Raw genomic sequence first — 20,128 nt, forward strand, 5'->3', positions numbered from 1 at the left:
CAAGTGCTCCTTGGCATGATTGGGGTTTTCTGCCCCTTTGTTTGAACTTGATACACAGGTAAAGTTGGGCTCATAGCTCAAGGTTCGTGAGTGTCGGGCTCGAAGCCCAGATTTGTAACGAACTAAAATTGTACCTTCTTAATTTGTTGATCTGCTATTTGGTACCTGTTATATTCTGTTATTGTTTATCTGAAAAGAAAATATAATCTTTGTTAAAGTTTTAAATTAACTTAATTTCGTAAGTTGAGACCTATTCCCGCCCGCACCTTCTTTCACCTCTGCTGGTCCATGGGTAACCCCTTAACAATAATAATAATAATAATAATAATAATAATAATAATAATAATAATAATAATAATGTTTATTTCTAAGATTACCTTACAATTTCTTTACTTCTTTAATTCGAAAATCTCGATATACACGTGCATAGAACTACCGTTCTATATACTGACTGTTTCATACTAGAGCTAATACTAAACTGAACTGAGCAAAAGGCCCTAGGAAATCTTGTGACTGCAGAAACACAGATGATCTCTAAAATAGTTTGGGCAAGAGGATTTTAGGTCCTATTCTTTTTCTCTTTCTTCCTGGTATTTTCCTCAATCATAAAAATCGTCGGCTTTAGATCATGTGATGCCCAAGACCGTGTCAAATGGTATGTGAAGATTCAAAAAGTAGACCATACACGAGCGGAACAACGCTAAAATGATGATTTTTCTCAAATTATTGGGATCGGCACTTCATGTGGATATGGCTGAGTTTTACGACTGGATGCCCTCCCTGACGACAATCCTATGTAAAGGGCTATATTCATCATTGCTTCTTTATGCCGTGATTGGTAATGTGATATATTGCTTGGAGATGAACAGATGTGCAATAAGGTGTTCACAAACTCCCAGTCACAGAGCCAGATATATTAAGCATGCGCAATTTATATCCTTTGTCCGACCAGGAATTGAACCCGGGGGTCGCCGAACGCTAAACATTCAGCCTAGGAGCTGGGCATTTTTTAAATTTCCTACTTGTATAATTAGGCCTACACACAGAATTTTACAGCAGACTCTACTTGAGTGTCCGTACTGGTAATAGTAAAATGTTTGCAAGTGGTAACGGAATGCTCTACGTTCACTCAGTTTTGAGCAGATTTCAGAAAGCCCTAGGTTCACTCAGTTTTGAGCAGATTTGAGAAGGCCCTAGGTTCACTCAGCTTTGAGCTGATATGAGAAGGGCCTAGGTTCACCTAGATTTGAGCAGATTTGAGTGCTAAACCGAAAAGTGTCATTGGGTCAAAATTAGCGCACAGAGGTAACTATTTTATCTCGCTTACTTCCTAGGTTATGAGCAATGGAACAGTTTACCCTCCAATCCTCCACGAGCCTTCATGATATGTTAGGCAGATACCTTTGCTTTGATATCCCATAAAAGATGATGTTTCCTAATTCGCCAACTACTAACTTTTGTAGATTTACATATTCTGTTACTAGTGCTTATCCTCCAACCAGCATCAGATTTCTATTTTAAACGTTTTATAATCGCACACAAGTATTTACCAGTATTTTCCATGCAATAAGTTTGAACCACTGAAGTCAAAACTGCCGTTATTATTCACATGATGACTGAGTTCTGAGTTTCACGTGGGACTGCTGAAAACTATGAATTAACAGACTCTGGGTTATTAATGAAGTTTTTATTACAATACTAAACGATTTTTGCTTTAGATGGTGATATTCAGCACAGCCCATCAGTCCTTTTCTTTGGCAGTGGAGAGCCCAGAAGATATAAGAGTCGCCTATCACCTGATAACTGTTTATTCGATGTTCCTTCATATGTGTAACTGGTGTTTAAAGACAGGGAAATAACTCTCACAGAAATAAATCCTTCCCTAATATCAAGAGTTAAAGTTCCCTTTGCTTTTAAGACGTTTATATTTCACGGTCGTTAATGTCAATGCGAATAACGCGTACACGTATACGCACAACACATTTCGCATTCACATTTCGCTTCGTCGTAAAGTGTGCGAGTATTGCCATAGTTTTATGTGGAAGGAACGTTGGATGACACAGGATGGTCGAAAGTAAATTTGAGACTCAAACAGCCGGGCTGAGTGGCTCAGACGGTTGAGGCGCTGGCCTTCTGACCTCAAATTGGCAGACTTGATCCTGGCTCAGTCCGATGGTATTTCAGGGTGCTCAAATACGTCAGCCTCGTGTCGGTAGATTTACTAGCACGTAAAAGAACTCCTGTGGGACTAAATTACGGCACCTCAACGTCTCCGAAAACTGTAAAAGTAGTTAGTGGGACATAAAGTAAATAACATTATAATTAGAGAATCAAAAATGCTTTAGGAAGTAAGAGTAACAGTCCTTGGATCGTCGATCCTTCAGAACTACACTTGCACCCTCGTTCCCCGTTCAAAGCGCCTTCTGAATATTTTCAATAAATTTGTTCGAACACTAGAAATTTTCCAGTTGTCCTATTTTTCTAATTTTTTTCAAAATTACCATTCATCAGGTCTGGCGACAGAGACGTTCTTGCTCCTTCACATTTACGTAAAGAGCAGCTCATTTACGAGCTAGCAATTAGAAAGGTTTAGTCTGGTGGGACGGTTGCAAAAGACGCGTCAAGATTAAAGGATTAGTTAGATCTACCTATTTTTATACCTGTTTATGGATAGAAGGAAGTTCGTGAGTCATTGTCCACGATCATCACTAATATCTCTGACCTTCCTTCACTTTTCTTTTTTTGAAGGAGGTGAACCCTCCGGTAACCAACTTAAACGTATTCACGGTAGGCTGTTTCATTTTTATAACGGCTGGGGGATCTGTTTTGTGGTACGTCTTAAGGTTTAGCCACCAATTACCCCAAAACGAAGGTCTGAATCGTCATTTAAATTACATCCGTATTTCGATATTTCCCGGGGCCAAAAGTTACAGCCTACATTTGGACAGCTTGAAATTTTTCCTCAAAGGAAATAGTGTAGAGGTTTCGGGAATAGCAATCGCATTAATACGGAATAATTTAGCAAGAAAATAATACAGTTAAGAAACCTGAAAGTAATAGAAAATAGGATTACAAATGATGACAGCCAGATAGGACAAATGTGTAAATACCAAGTGGATGTAATGGAAAATGAAATGCCCGTCTCCAAATTGTGAAGATATGATTTACGGATATAAGAAGGCGGTAACAGAGGAGAAATTTAGGCGCAGGGATTCTTAGGTAACCACATGGGAAGATGACTTATGGTGTTATTACTTAAACCTAGGGAGGAAAGGAAGAGGCAAAAAATTAAAGCGGAAGACAGCAGTAGAAGAGGAATACAGTAAAAATTAAAGCAAATGCCAGGAAACACCTGGCGGTGTGAAATAATGAGCTACACTCCGCGGTACTGTTCAAATATTGCTATTCGAGGAATTGAAGTTTGTCGTCTGGCTCTCTTTCTATCCAAGGAACAACCACGAGTTTACTGGAATGATGAAGAAAATGTCAATCTGGCAAGCAGCCATAGACGTTACTATGGTACCCGGTAGGTTTGTTGTTGGTCTGTCGGTAACTCACTGCAGAGAATGAAGCCGCAGAAAAGAGTAATTTTCTCCGTCATTTGAAGAATAAGCGAAATTGTGATCATAACAAAAGTTCTTTAAAATGAAGGAACGTTTCACATACAGTCCACAATTTTTACAGAAAATCAATAGTATAAGAGAAAATGGAAGAAAACTGTTCTGATTTTCCTATAAACCCACAGTCTGTTAATTGATTTTTAAATAATATGCATTTCTAAACCTTCCCGTAGATGAGTATACTCTAAATAAGAAGTTTAGTCGAGATTTATCCAGCCGTTTCACCGTGATGGTGGAACAAACAAACAGACACGAATCGCCGTTATAAGGTGGATTAGACTGGATTAACAGTTTGCCCTTTTCTACGACTACGAGCGCTAATGTCTGTCAGTGCATTGTTTCACTTAAGCACCACTACGAGCACTAATGTAAGTCAATGCCGAGTTTCACTTAAGCCTTATACCTACATTCGGTGTCCGACTTGTTGTCTGAATGGTCAGCGTACTGGCCTCCGGTTTAGAGGGTGCCGGGTTCGATTCCCGGCCGGGTCGGGGATTTTAACCTTCATTGGTTAATTCCAATGGCCCGGGGCTGGATGTTTGTGCTGTCTCCAACATCCTGCAACTCACACACCACACATCACACTATCCTCCACCACAATAACACGCAGTTACCTACCCATGGCAGAGGCCGTCAACCCTCATCGGAGGGTCTGCCTTACAAGGGCTACACTCGGCTAGAAATAGCCACATGAAATTAAACTACATTCGGTGCGTAAATTTTCAAAAAATCAAAATCAAAACACCTGAGGGTATTGAACCAAGGAACACATTACAGAAAGAATTACGTAAATAAGTTAATTTGGCTGGGATTTGAATAAAAAAGGAAACGAGTGAAGAAACAAGCGATGTTAGGCTGTTTATCAGGAACTGCATTTAGGCCGGAAGTGATTATTTTTTTTGCTAGTTGCTTTACGTCGCACCGACACAGATAGGTCTTATGGCGACGAAGGGACAGGGAAGGGCTAGGAGTGGAAAGGAAGCGGCCGTGGCCTTAATTAAGGTACATCCCCAGCATTTGCCTGGTGTGAAAATGGGAAACCACGGAAAAACATTTTCAGGGCTGCCGACAGTGGGGTTCGAACCTACTATCTCCCGAATACTGGGCGGAAGTGATTTTTCGAAATTTGTTTTCTTATTTTGATAGAGCTATCCAAGACTCACATTTGAAATCTTTCCGGGTCCTTTAGCCCTTCAACTTCCGGCACAATTGAGAAAATTGCTTAATTTTACGTTTTTCGTAGTATGGGGACCCCTACTTCGTCTGCTGAGAAACATTTTCATAATTAAAAATGCACAGGATAATTATTAAAGAAAAACGAAGGCGAAAATTAAAATAAAATCTGACGTTTAAATTCTGAAGGGTAGACGTAAACATTATACAACAGGTACTTTAAAATAATGTACAGTGCTTAAACCTTAAGTTAACAAACATTGAAATGGTGAACTTGGTTGCAATAACGAGTTATGCTGATGATAAACAATCATTTTCTCTAATTATCTGAAATGCTGCCAAAAGAAAGGCATCAGTTTAAAAGAGAACGAAATTAATTAGATTAAAGCAAAATAAAATAATAACAACAGTGACTTGTGTAAAATGAGATGATTTAGCGAACATACTATGGAAAGAAATTCTATTTTAATTAATGCTTTTAGTTCTATTCATCCAGAATATTTTTCATATATTTATCCGTTTTAGGTCAACTCAAGACCGAATCGGTGGTTTTTACTTTTCGTGTCTGTTTGTTTGTTTGTTTGTTTGTTTGTTTGTTTGTTTGTTTGTTTGTTTGTTTGTTTGTTTGTTTGTTCCACCATCACGGCAAAACGGCTGGATAGATTTCAACCAAACTTCATATTTGGAGTATACTCACTCCGAGGAAGGTTTCTATATGCATTTCATTTTAAAATCTTTGATTAGACGGGGATTTATAGGAAAACCAGAAAGGTTTACCTCCACTTTCTCTTATACTATTGATTTCCTGTCAACACCGTGGACCGTATGTGAAACGTCTCTTCATTATAAACAACTTTCGTTATGTTCATAATTTACCTTGCTATTCAAATGACGGAGAAATTTACTATTTCCTGTGGGTATCATGGTCTGCGTGTGTGACCGACAGACCGACAACGAACCTACAGGTTACCATGGCAACGTCTCAGACTGCTTGCCAGCAGGAAAGTAACGTATTGCCATTTTCCTCATCATACCTTTAAATTCATGGTTTTTCCTTGGGTAGAAGGTAAGAGAGGGCATCAATCGGCCCTTCTGCGGGATATTGGCGGAATATCGTTGGAGTTTATAACCATCCTCGAATAGCTTAAGTAATAACACCATTAGTCATCTTACCTGTTGACCTAAGAAAGCCTGCGCCTAAATTTCTCCTCTGTTACCTCCTTCTTATATCCATAACTCACACCAGCATAATTTATTGAGGGGCATTTGATTTTCCAATACATTCACTTGGTATTTACATATTTGTCGTCATCCGGCTGTCCTCAGTTATAATCCATTTTCTATTAATTTCAACTTTCTTTACTGAATTATTTTCTTCCTTAATTAGACCGTATGTATGCGAGTGCTAATCCCGAAAACTTGACACTCTTTCCTTTGAGGAAATATTCTAAGCTGTGCAAATGTATAACTTTCGGCCCCGGAAAATATCGAAATATGGATGCAATTTTAACGGCGGTGCGCACCTTCGTTTCGGGATAATTGGTGTCTAATCTGTAAGTCTTATCATAAATTAGAAAGCACAATCGCCTTTCATTTTGGAGAGATCTACAACTTTGGTCCTATGACTTTTTATCGTATTTCTATTCCTTATACGCTAAATAGAGCTGTATTTCTCGATTTCAAGTTAATTTTGTACTTTCACACGTATATGTTAACATTAATTTGGCACACTTATAGGAAAGATGGAATCATGACATTCGGCACGCACATTGGCATGACCAGTGGCAATGTGATAGCCAAATTTTATGATTCTATCTATCATATGAGTATCACAAATATAAAGTAGTATGCGAAAACTGTACAAAATTTCACACCCAATGATTCTAACTCAATCTAACTCATAAATATAGGAGATACGAGAAGATGTCATGGGACCAACCATGTAGAACACTGAAAGAGGTGTCTGATGGTGAGGTTCGTTTGCAGATATGTCGCAGAGTTTCAAAGCAGTAACTCTCGAAATAACGGTCTGCACTTCTAGAGTGTGTCTGTACATTGACTATTTTGGCGACATTTCTGTACAGTTATCCGTTTCAGGTGTAATAATGACCGTCTGCATATTTTTAGCTTTGGTGTCTGCTTTTCTGTTTGTCTGTTTGTCTATAACTTGGAAACTACTGGATATATTTCCACCAAAATTCATATTTAGGATCCACCTGTCCTTGGGTAGGTTTCAGGGAAAATATTGTTTCTAAATCCATGAAATGACTGGGGGTTTATACGAAACCGGAACCGTGATTTTACACTCCCACAAAATATACACAACCAAACTTAATAGAAATCTACCTGCCTTAATGGAAATTAATTCTTAAAACTTTTTTCTCATGTGCATCATTTCGGTAAGAGGATTTATAAGGGAGTTATCATTAACCGGACGTAACTTAAGCGCGCGTGTTGAGCGTATTTCTTACAACTTGAAAACTATTGAAGATATTTGAACCAAACTTTATATTTAGCATCCACCTTTCCAAAGGTAGATTTTAAAGGTCAATAACATTTCCTGTTCCTGGAATGGACTGGCGGTTTATAAGGAACCGAGATGGTGAATTTACTCTTCCACAATATATACAGTACATGACCAACCTGACTGGATATCGACCAAATATGTTGGAAATCCATTTCTAAAACATTTTTCATGTGTATCTTTTCCTTCGGACAACGTTCTTAGATTACAGTAGATTCTCCTGGCATATAAATAAAAATTTCAACACATTTGAAATAAACGATAGGAATGAGATTGCCCGTCAAATTGTTCACCTCTATAATAAGGTCAATAATGCACGGAAGTATGTTATTCGTATCGCCAGAAATCCCGCACACTTGCCTACGCGCGACAATCGTGCTGGTCACATTGTCAACAATGACAATGGCAGCAGATGTAATTTACCTCCAAGTAGCGGTCTTGCATCTTGCTGTGGGGTCCAGAACATCTATAATAATAATAATAATAATAATAATAACAATAATAATAATAATAATAATAATAATAATAATAATAATAATAATAATAATAATAATAATAATAATAATAATAATAATAATAATAATAATAATAATAATAGAGTCTCCGTGGCTCAGACGGCAGCGCGTCGGCCTCTCACCGCTGGATACCGTGGTTCAAATCCCGGTGACTCCATGTGAGATTTGTGCTGGACAAAGAGGAGGCGGGACAGGTTTTTCTCCGGGTACTCCGGTTTTCCCTGTCATCTTTCATTCCAGCAACACTCTCCATTATCATTTCATAGCATTTATCACTCATTAATAAATCACCTTCGGAGTGGTGACCCCATTGTAACAACAGCCTATATATACTTCATTCATTCCATCCCTGACCCGGTCAATGACTGGAAAACAGGTAGTGGGTTTTCATTTTCAATAATAATAATAATAATAATAATAATAATAATAATAATAATAATAATAATAATAATAATAATAATAATAATAATAATAGTAATAATAATAATAATAATAATAATAATAATAATCATCATCATCATAATAATATTCTGGACCGTCGTCAAATGTGCGGACCTCGCTGGAAACGGGTACTGGACGGATAATGACTAAGAATGCAGTCCGGCCGCGGGTTCAGGACCGTCAAGGCACCCAAGACGACACCACGCCTGATCTCCTGAAGGATTTGATCCATATTAAAAATGCTTAACTTATAGGAAAAGATGGCAAAGATTTATGGACCCAACTGACCAGGTGGAATACCTGGACCTAGCCCCGGGAAGTACGAAATCGATTGCTGGGAAGAAAGATTGAAAATGGGAGGCAACTTGCCGTAATTTTACAGAAAACGAGTCAGATCGCAAATTTTTGCGGATTCTCGGAGAAAACGAGTCACGTCGCGAATTTCGGCAGATTATATATCTAAAACAATAAGCATTAGGGCCATCGCATCAAAAGGTATGCTTTACACATCGAAAAATTACATGAAGTTGTTGGTGAGAGAAATGTCCCCAGGCCCCAGGTTCGATTCCCGGCCAGGTCATGGGTTTTTTCCTGGATCTGAGGGCTGGTTCGAGGACCACTCAGCCTGAGTACTGTAATTAAAATTGAGGAGCTATTGATGGTGAGGCAGCGGCTCCGGTCTAGAATTGCTATGAATAACGACCGAGAGGATGCATCATACCGACCACACGACTCCTCGTAATCCGCAGGTCTTCAAGCTGAGCAGCGATCGCTTCGTAGGCCAAGGTCCTCCCGGGCTGTTGCGCATGGGGTTTGGCTTTTGACTCTAAAGACAACTAAGTAAATAAAATTAATGCAACAACAATGGCTATAATAGCTACTATAGCGAAGGGACTATTTCTCAGAACGGGAATTCAAATTCAAGCAAGCCTGTAGATTTACGTGACTGTTTACATAGTGATAACCACAGGACTTCGAGTTTCACGTAGAGTACAAACCATATAAACGTGACTTTCATTTATAAAATTCCTAATACATTGCCTGCGTTTCGAACCATTTCCACCTTTATGAGGTACCAGCGACAATGTCACTCAGCTATCACGCGTAGACAGACGATGATATGGAACTTTCTTCTTCTTCTTCTTCTTCTTCGTGTACAATTACAGCACCATGCTTCCTTCTTTGATCCATTCTATCCAGTCTAAGTAGCTCTTCTTATTTTCAGTTTCCTTTCGACGCTTTCTGCGATCTGTAAGTATCTTTGCCTGAATTTCCTCCTACTTCCTTTTCACCCTGTGAGGCAGCCGTCTTTGATCAATAATTACCTCGTTATGATCCAGATGTGCGACGGCACACAGCTATTGACCAGAATCTCACACCCGCTTATGAAATACGGCACAGTAGTAGCTCTGCTTGTTTGCACAAAAGCTGGCACAAAAAGTAACCAAAGATGTTAAACAGAAGATTGTATATTTCATGGTTAAACAGGAGCATCTTCCCGGAAAGATTACGTCATGGCGACTAGAACACCTGGAGCCATCTGGTGAGTTCAGCTCATAAGTAATGGAATAATTACAGCCACAATGCAGTTTTACGATCTCGCGATTAAATACTACACTTTTATTCACTAGAGTCGTAGTGTGATCATATAAACTGTTACAGAGTTTTGTGAGGTCGTATCCGTGGATAATCAACTAGTATTAGTGAGTAGATTTATGAACACATTTTAAGGAAAAATTCTGGGGTTCAGGTGTCTATCATAGTTTACAGCAATAGTAACAGTAAACACTTATTAATAAATACAGTGTTATTCTATATCTGAATTATTAACTTTCTGCCATGTATGTCTTTCTTTCTAAATCCGTTACCCTCCAGGGTTGGATTTTTCCTCGGACTAAGCGAGGGATCCCACCTCTACTGCCTCAAGTTCAGTGTCCTGGAGTGTGAGACTTCGGGTCGGAGGATACAACTGAGAGGAGGACCATTACCTCGCCCAGGCAGCCTCACCTGCTATGCTGAACAGGGGCCTTATGGGGGATAAGAAGAGCGGAAGGTGTAGATAAGGAAGGGGAAAGGAAGCTGCTGTGGCCTTAAGTTAGGTACCATCCCTGCATTTGCCTGCAGGAGAAGTAGGAAACCACGGAAAACCACGTCCAGGATGGCTGAGGTGGGAATCGAACACCCCTCTACTCAGTTGACCTCCCGATACTGCCCCGTTCCAGACCTCGTACCACTTTTCAAACTAGCCGGGCTGAGTGGCTCAGACGGTTGAGGCACTGGCCTTCAGACCCCAACTTGGTAGGTTCGCTCCTGGCTCAGTACGGTGGTATTTGAAGGTGATCAAATACGTCAGCCTCGTGTCGTAGATTTACTGACTCTTAAAATAACTCCTGCGAGACTAAATTCCGGCACCCCGGCTTCTCCGAAAACACTAAAAGTAGTTAGTGGGACGTAAAGCCAATAACATTATTATTATTATTATTATTATTATTATTATTATTATTATTATTATTATTATTATTATTATTATTATTACTTCCCAAATTTCGTGGCAGAGCCGGGAATGGAACCAGGGACTCCGGGTCTGGTAGCTAATCAGACTAAGCACTACACCAAAGAGGCGGACTCTGCCATATACGTACCTTCTTAAATAAAACGCGTCTACGAAGCACTGCATGTCTTAGCGAATTTACACGGCAATTTTGGCTGTGATTTTCCATCGCACTATTTGCATTCACTCCATGAAATTCGCCATAGTGAATGGCCCAGATGGTTAAAGCACACGCCTTCTGAGCCAAAGTTGGTGGGTTCAATCTCGACTCAGTCCGGTGGTATTTCAATGTGCTAAGATACCGCAACATTGTGTCGGAAAGAATTCCGGCATAACAAACTGACATTTTCAGCACCTCAGTGATTTTGCTAACCGTAACAGTAATTAGTACGACTCAGGACCAATAACGTTATTATAAATTTATCCAAGGAACTCCCTAGAGTGTGTGTGTATCTACCATTTAGTCCTGATTTTTGATACGGAGTCGGAGAAGAGGTGAAATGAATTTACATTGCGCATGCCCTTCCTGACGCCAAACTCATTTAAGGAGCTAATTAAAATGGAATGAATAATGGCGAATAAGATTGGGAAAGGGGGCGGAATGAATAGGCTGTGGCCTAATAATAAGAACTGTTCCGGAATTTGCCTGGAAGTGAAAATGGGAAACCATAGAAACAATTCTCAGGTCTCCGACGGTGGGATTCGAACCCAAGCGTTTCCCGAACGCAGAGCTTGTTGGTCCCATAGCCGTAGCACGTTAACATGCGCGGCCAATCCGCTAGGTACCACCTAATAATAATAATAATAATAATAATAATAATAATAATAATAATAATAATAATAATAATAATAATAATAATAATAATAATAATTGTACAGATACGATAAACTTTTTGGATTCTGCAGTCTCAAAGAAACAGAGAGTGCCAATTCTTTGCGGTTCTTTACGTTTTATGTCTTACTGACTAGAGTACAGCAAAAATAACGAGTACTGAAATTACAAACAAGCTCTGAACATCTAACAGTACTGAATGTCCTCATAAACCTGCCGTTCTGCAACAATATTTTCGACATCGCTTAATTTCACCTACCCTTCCCACCTCCCAGATCTCAGGCTCCCGGATTTCGACAAATGGGACAAGTTGAAAGAATCCATTAACTGGTCAGGTGACCCACCTAAGAATATTCCCGAATTACTCTGTGTAGCCATCTGACAGATTCACTTCCGATGAATGACTCGTCACTGACTCGCAACCGACTCACTCAGTTGAATTCATGCACCCGGCTACGCTCTTCCTAAATGGCCGTAGAAGGATGCACTCGAAATGAGTGAAATAATTTAACGGCGAACACGAACTGAGAGAATTCCAACTGTCTCAACGAAACTAAATCACTCGAATCGAGCAACTTGCTGCTCCAGTAACCTAACTTAACGTAATCTCACCTCACCTCATCTGATTTAACCTAATCTATCCTCACCTAACCTAACTCCGCCTGTGTGTGGGGGCGATAGAATAACACCCACGGTATCCCCTGAATGTCGTAAGAGGCGACTAAAAGGGGCCTCAGGAGCTCTTTAACATTTTAGCGTGGGTTGGCGACCGCAGGGCCCTCAGCTGAGTCCTGTATTGCTTCCACTTACTTGTGCCAGGCTCCTCACTTTCATCTATCCCATCCGACCTTCCTTGGTCATCTCTTGTTTTTTGAGACCCCGACGGTATTACGTATGGAGGCCTAGGGAGTCTTTCATTTTCATGCCCTTCGTGGCCCTTGTCTTCCTTTGCCCGATACCTTCATTTTTCGAAGTGTGGGACCCCTTCCATCTGTCTTTCTGATTAATGTTACATAGAGGAGGGTTGCCTAGTTGCACTTCCTCTTGAAACAATAATCACCACCACCACCACCACACCTAACTTAACCTCACGTAACGTAACGTAACCTAACCTGGCCTAACCTAACCTTACATAATGTGACGTAACATAAGCTAACATCGCCTCATCTAACCTAAGTTCGCTCAGTTAGAGTGTTTGCTGGAGAAGGCAGTTTGTGTTCAGTCGCTCAATTCAGAACCTTGCCATTCTGCAACAACATTTTCGACATCGCTTAATTTAACCACATCTCAGATTCCTGGATTCCTACATTGTTCCATTGTTAACCAGCTTGCAGTTTCTTGTAGGGACTTCCTTATCGCGAGCTTCAACAATTCGCCGGCGCAGTTGTTTTGCTCACTGCTGGCACCATCCACATTGTCACAACTGCGCCGCGATTATCATCCAGCGCTGTCATTATTGTCGTCCACCCCACTCCCGGCCTTGATTGTCACTATATTAACAATTCCTTGGTTTGGGATTCATGAATGTACCTCTAAAATGGAATGAAAAACTATCCTTTAGTCATTCCACTACAACTTAGAATCTACATTTTTATTTTATTAGCTCTTGAAATTGTCAAGCTTGCTACAGGAATAAAACACAACAGAGACACAAAATATGGTTATACTCGTACAATTGCTGATAAAAGATAGGAAAGTAGTAGAAAGGATTAAGGACAATAACACATTATTATGCAGCATATACGTGATTTCGCATGTCACGGATACTTGAGGATGCGAGAAAAGAAACAGATTTACATAACGAAGATCGCAAAATAGTATAATTAATATTTCCTTTACATGTTTTGTGTTGTATCAGTGTTTTTACGCATATGTTCATATTAAGACGTGTTATCACTTGCTGCAACAGAGCAATGCAGTGAAGGCAGAGTTGAAGAGTTGTTCCTTTTCGTCTGTGGTGTGAAGACCTCGTGATGCTTACTCAGCGACTCTGTCGTGTTTACTTAGAAAACAGTGTTGATGTCGAGAACATTCTGCAAGTTAGGCATCGATCCAGTCTTGAAGAGTAAACTGTTCTGTAGACTAGTACAGATTAGGTTTAAGGTCACAGGTGGGTCCTGTTTTCAAGCTGTAACTTCGTATAGGTCATGTTACCGTGAGAAATCTGATAAAATAGAATAATATGGCTTAATTTCAGAACTTGATAACTTTATAGACATGATAGTTAGTAATGAAAATACTTGGGGATACGGGACGAGAAATGGATTGGCATAACGAATACTGAGTCAAGGAAAGTGTAGTTTGAAGAATTCTTATCTTTTGGATGCTTTTCATTTTCTCGTGATAATTAATGAATAGTTCCTTTTAAGGTTACATCAGGGTTACAAACTACGCGTACCTAGTTATACCAATGTGTCTGTCTTCCCCAGAGTACTGTTTCCTGATAACGAGTCGGGAATGAGTCGATACGAAATTGTAATGGCATGTTTTTACTATCGGAAGTCCTTTCTTACGCCATCCTTATTTGAGGAGCTAATGGAGATGAAATGTATGATGGTGGATGAAATTGAGTAAGGAGGTGGAACAAATCACCTGTGGCCTATGAATACGACTGTCCCAGCATTTGCATGAGAGTGAAAATGGGAAACTACAGAAAACCATTCTCAGGAACCAACGCGCCTTCGGAACGCAGAGTTTGGCTCCACAGCCGTAGAGCGTTAACACACGCAGTCACTCCACTCGGTCCCTAAGAATAAGAATAAGAATAAGAATAAGAATAAGAATAAGAATAAGAATAAGAATAAGAATAAGAATAAGAATAAGAATAAGAATAAGAATAAGAATAAGAATAAGAATAAGAATAAGAATAAGAATAAGAATAAGAATAAGAATAAGAATAAGAATAAGAATAAGAATAAGAATGCTGTTTGAATCATCAGTCCACAGACTGGTTTGATGCAGCAATCCATGCCACCCTATCCTGTGCTAACCTTTTCATTTCTACGTAACTACTGCATCCTGCATCTGCTCGAATCTGTCTGTCATATTCATACCTTGGCCTTCCCCTACCGTTCTTACCACCTACACTTCCTTCAAAAACCAACTGAACAAGTCCTGGGTGTCTTAAGATGTGTCCTATCATTCTATCTCTCATTCTATCTCTCGATCTCCTTTCGCCTATTCGATTCAGTATCTCTTCATTTGTGATTCGATCTATCCATCTCACTTTCAGCATTCTTCTGTAACACCACATTTCGAAAGCTTCAATTCTCTTTTTTTTTTTCTGAGCTAGTTATCGTCCATGTTTCACTTCCATACAATGCCACGCTCCACAAGAAAGTCCTCAAAAATATCTTTCTAATTCCTATATCAATGTTTGAAGTGAGTAAATTTCTTTTCTTAAGAAAGCTCTTCCTTGCTTGTGCTAATCTGCATTTTTTGTCCTCCTTACTTCTGCCACTGTTAATTATTTTTCTACCCAAGTAACAATATTCATCTACTTCCTTTAAGACTTCATTTCCTAATTTAATATTCCCTGCATCACCTGCCTTCATTCGACTGCACTCCATTACTTTTGTTTTGGACTTATTTATTTTTCATCTTGTACTCCTTACCCAAGACTTCGTCCATACCATTCAGCAGCTTCTCGAGATCTTCTGCAGTCTCAGATAAAATAACAATATCATCTGGAAATCTCATGGTTTTGATTTCCTCTCCTTGGATTGTGATTCCCTTTCCAAATTCCTCTTTGATTTCCTATACTGCCTGTTTTATGTAAACACTGACAAGGAGGGAGACAAAATGCAGCCTTGCCTCACTCCTTTCTGGATTGCAGCTTCTTTTTCAAAGCCGTCGATTCTTATCACTGCAGACTGAATTTTATACAGATTGTAGATAATTCTTCGTTCTCGGTAACTGATCCCAATCACCTTCAGAATTTTAAATAGCTTGTTAGAATCAACATTATCGAATGCCTTTTCTAGTTCTATGAATGCCATGTACGTGGGCTTGTCCTTGATTCGATCCTCTAAGGTCAGGCGTAAAGTAAGGATTACTTCACGTGTTCCTACATTTCTTCTGAAGCCAAATTGATCTTCTCCCAACTCAGCTTCAACTTGTTTTTCCATTCTTCTGTAAATAATACGTGTTAAAATTTCGCAGGCATGAGATACTAAACTAATGATGCTGTAGTTTTCACACCTGTCAGCACCGACTTTCTTGGGAATAGGTATAACAACATTCTGCCGAAAATCGTATGGGACTTGTCCTGTCTCATACATCTTACACACTAAATGGAATAACCTTGCCACTCAGGTTTCTCCTAAGAAAGTCAGTAATTGAGAGGGAATGTCATCAATTCCAGGTGCCTTGTTCCTATTTAGGTCGCTCACAGCTCAGACAAACTGTGACATCAAAATTGGGTCTCCCATTTCATCAACATCAACAGCCTCTTCTTGTTCCAGAACCAAATTATCTACATCTTCACCTTTATACAACTGTTGGATATGTTCCTGCCATCTTTCTGCTTTGTCTTCTTTCCCTAGAAGTGGCTTTCCATCTGAGCTCTTAATATTCATACACCTAGATATCCTTTCTCCAAAGGTTTCCTTGATTTTCCTGTATGCAGCATCTACCTTTCCCAGGACCATACAACCTTCGACATCCTTGCACTTCTCCTTCAGCCATTTTTTCTTAGCTACCTTGCACTTTCTACTCACTTCATTCTTTAATCGCCTGTATTATTTTCTGCCTTCATTTCTAGCATTCTTGTATTTTCGTCGTTCATCAATCAGGTCTAGTATCTCCTGAGTTATCCACTGATTCTTAGTTGATCTTTTCTTCCTTCCTAACATTTTTTCAGCAGCCCTGCTGACTGCATTTTTCATGACTACCCAATCTTCCTCTATTGTGTTTCCTTCAGCCTTTTCATTTAGTCTTTTTGCAACATGTTCCTTGAAACAATCCCTCACACTCTTTTCTTTCAACTTGTCTAGATCCCATCTTTTTGCATTCTTTCCTTTCTTCAATTTCTTCAGCTTCAGATGGCATTTCATGACCAACAAGTTGTGGTCAGAGCCCACGTCTGCTCCTGGGAAAGTTTGGCAATCCAACACCTGTTTTCTGAATCTCTGCCTAATCATAATGAAGTCTATTTGATATCGTCCAGTGTCTTCAGGTCTCGTCCACGTATAAAGCCGTCGTTTGTGGTGTTGAACCAAGTATTGGCAAGGACTAAATTATGATCAGTGCAGAATTCAACCAGCCGACTTCCTCTTTCGTTCCTTTGTCCCAATCCGAATTCTCCTACTGTATTACCTTCTCTTCCTTGGCCTAGCACTGTATTCCAGTCTCCCATCCCAATTAGATTCTCGTCACCTTTTACATATTGTATTTAATCTTCTATCTCTTCATATGTTCTTTCGATTTACTCATCATCCGCTGAGCTAGTAGACATATAGACCTGCACTATTGTGGTAGGCATTGGTTTGGTGTCTATCTTGATGACAATAATTCTTTCACTATGTTGGTCGTAGTAGCCTACCCGCTGCCCTATTTTCTTATTCATTATTAAACCAACTCCTGCATTTCCCCTGTTTGATTTTGTGTTGATAATTCGGTAGTCGCCTGACCAAAAATCCTGTTCTTCCTGCCAACGTACTTAACTTATACAAACTACATCTAACTTTAGTCTATCCATCTCCCTTTTCAGATTCTCTAATCTACCACAACGATCCAAACTTCTAAAATTCCACACTCCGAGTCGCAGAATGTCATATCCATCTTCCTGATGATCGCCCCCCTCTCGTGTAGTCCCCACCTGGAGATCCGAATGGGGGGCTAGTTTACCTCCGGAATATTTTACTCGGGAGGAAGCCACCATCAGTACATCATTCATACAGAGAGAGCTACATGACCTCGGGAGTTAGTTACGGCTGTAGTTTCCCGTTGCTTTCAGCCGTGTATCAGTATCAACATAGCTAAGCCATGTTGAGTATTATTACAAGACCATATCAGTCATTCATCCAGACTGCCGCCCTTGCAACTTCCGAAAGGCTGCTACCCCCCTTTCGATAAATAATAATAATAATAATAATAATAATAATAATAATAATAATAATAATAATAATAATAATAATAATAATAATAATAATAATAATAAGATTAAGATTAAGAATAAGATTAAGAATAAGATTAAGAATAAGAATAAGAATAAGAATAAGAATAAGAATAATGCTTATTCTTCACATAGGTAAACAAGTCCGGCTCAATGTCTAAATGCTTAACGTGCTGGCCTTTGGTCGCAGGGAACCCGGGTTCGATTCCCGGCAGTGTCGAGAATTTTAACCATCATTGGTTAATTTAGCTGACATGGGTCTGGGTGTGTGTGTCGTCTCCATCATCATTTCATCCTTACAACGACGCGCAGGTCGCCTACTGGTGTCAAATCAAAGGACCTGCACCTGGCGAGCCGAACATATCCTCGGACACTCCCGACACTAAAAGCCATACGCCATTTCATTTCATAGGTAACCAACAAGAAACAAGGAGAAGATTGAAATTATTATTATCTTATTTTTATTCTTACATTTATTTATTTATTTATTTATTTATTTATTTATTTATTTATTTATTTATTTATTTATTTATTTATTTATTTATTTATTTATTTTTCGCGGAAGTCTGCGACCCCTTAATTCCCTGGCCTGCCTGCATTGTAGGCCCTAAACGTTACGTTACTGTATATTTAGGACAAAATGATATCACATTTCTTATCTCCTGGGTCGAAGATCAAGAATATGCAGAGCTTTGCCTTCTACACCCTCTATTTGGCATTTGGGGAGAAAGGGAACTTTACCATCCAGTTAGGGACATCAAAATACAAAGTCGAAATGTGCACTCCTAGTATTGCAATCCTCATTAGTTCCTCTAAACCTTTATAGTCTTCAAAATGTACAATGCGGCGATACTAATGTTGAAAAGGATGAGGAAAATGTATTAAAACAAGAGACAAGTAACTCTGCTACTGCACTACACAGTATCAGAACATAGCAGGTTTCTCTAATTGGCTCGGGATATGTCGCGCGACAGATGTTGCATTGATGCAGTCATGTTTCTCTCTCTCTCTCTGGCAGAAACCATGAATGTATTGTGTTTCACGTCAAATTAATTTCCGAACTTTGGAAACGACATGGTTACCCTTTTCATTTTTTGTTGTGGCTCACCAGTCTGACTAATTATACCGTAATAAAAGCAATTAGCTAAACAAAAATTATCACATATTAAAATTTGAAACAGGCTCCACAGTATAACCAAACTCCACACACGAGATATTTAAAAATGTAAAAAAGCAAGCAAAGCAAAGCCAAGCCATCTCCGTACAGGCCATGAAGGCCTTTGGAGTAACCTCGGACCTCGATGGGGTTGAGTGGTTAGCTCTACGCCTGGTACTCATTTTTGGTGTAGGCTGAGTGAACCTCAGGGCCATGTGCACCTCCGAAAGGGGAAATCTCGTTTGTTAAATTTTTCGACTTCCTGATGGGGGATTCGAACCCACGTCTTTCCGGGCGAACCAAGCACGCCTTTACCGCCTCGGCCAGGCAGCCCCTTTTAGAAATGTAACCCGTACCTAAACGATAATATTTCTAGATTATTAAATGTTGTTGCTGTCGTTGTTGTTGTTGTTGTTGTTACTTGTCATAATCCATGATATGGAACGCCAAGTTGGCAGAATAAAATACATTCTGTTCGTGTTCTCAAACCTGTGATTGAAACCGTGTATCTCCTTATGTTGCAGCTTTGCAGACTTCTTATGGAGCGGGATCAATCACCTAAATAGGTACGAGGTAACAATGTGATTAATAACAACAGTAGTTCTTTTTTCGTTACCGTAGGTTATCAAATTGATGGCGCAAGGACCCCGAAGGGCCAAGCCACCGCTGCTCAGTGCAAAGGCCTGCAGTTACGAGGCGTCATGTGGTCAGCATGACGATTTCTTTCGGCCGTTATTCTTGGCTTCTCACCGTCAGATAGCTCCTCAATTGTAATCACGTAGGCTGAGTGGACTTCGAATTAGCCCTCAGATACAGGTAGAAATCTCTGATCTGGCCAGGATTCGAACCCGGATCCTCCAGGTAAGAGACATACACGCTACTCCTAGACCACGGGGAAGGTAAAGGGTTACTGATAAATAATAACGTAATCATTGCTCAGGCTTACGAAACGAATCTTGTTAAAATAGTATTTGTTCTCATGGGACCACGTCCCTGACTGGCGTTTGGATCACTACAAGTCTTTTCATGGATATTCTAATCATTTACAACTATTCTTGGCATATTAAAGAAGGATTTACCAGTTCCTCTTGTTGTTTAACGACTTTCACGATCCAAATTTCGACGTCCATCAGCGAAGTGGTCTCAACAAGTTCTAAGAAAAGCATACACACTCACAATTACGGACTGCATTAGCAAATTT

The sequence above is a fragment of the Anabrus simplex genome, chromosome 1 (genome assembly GCF_040414725.1).
Source record: "Anabrus simplex isolate iqAnaSimp1 chromosome 1, ASM4041472v1, whole genome shotgun sequence".
Classification (NCBI taxonomy): Eukaryota; Metazoa; Arthropoda; class Insecta; order Orthoptera; family Tettigoniidae; genus Anabrus; species Anabrus simplex.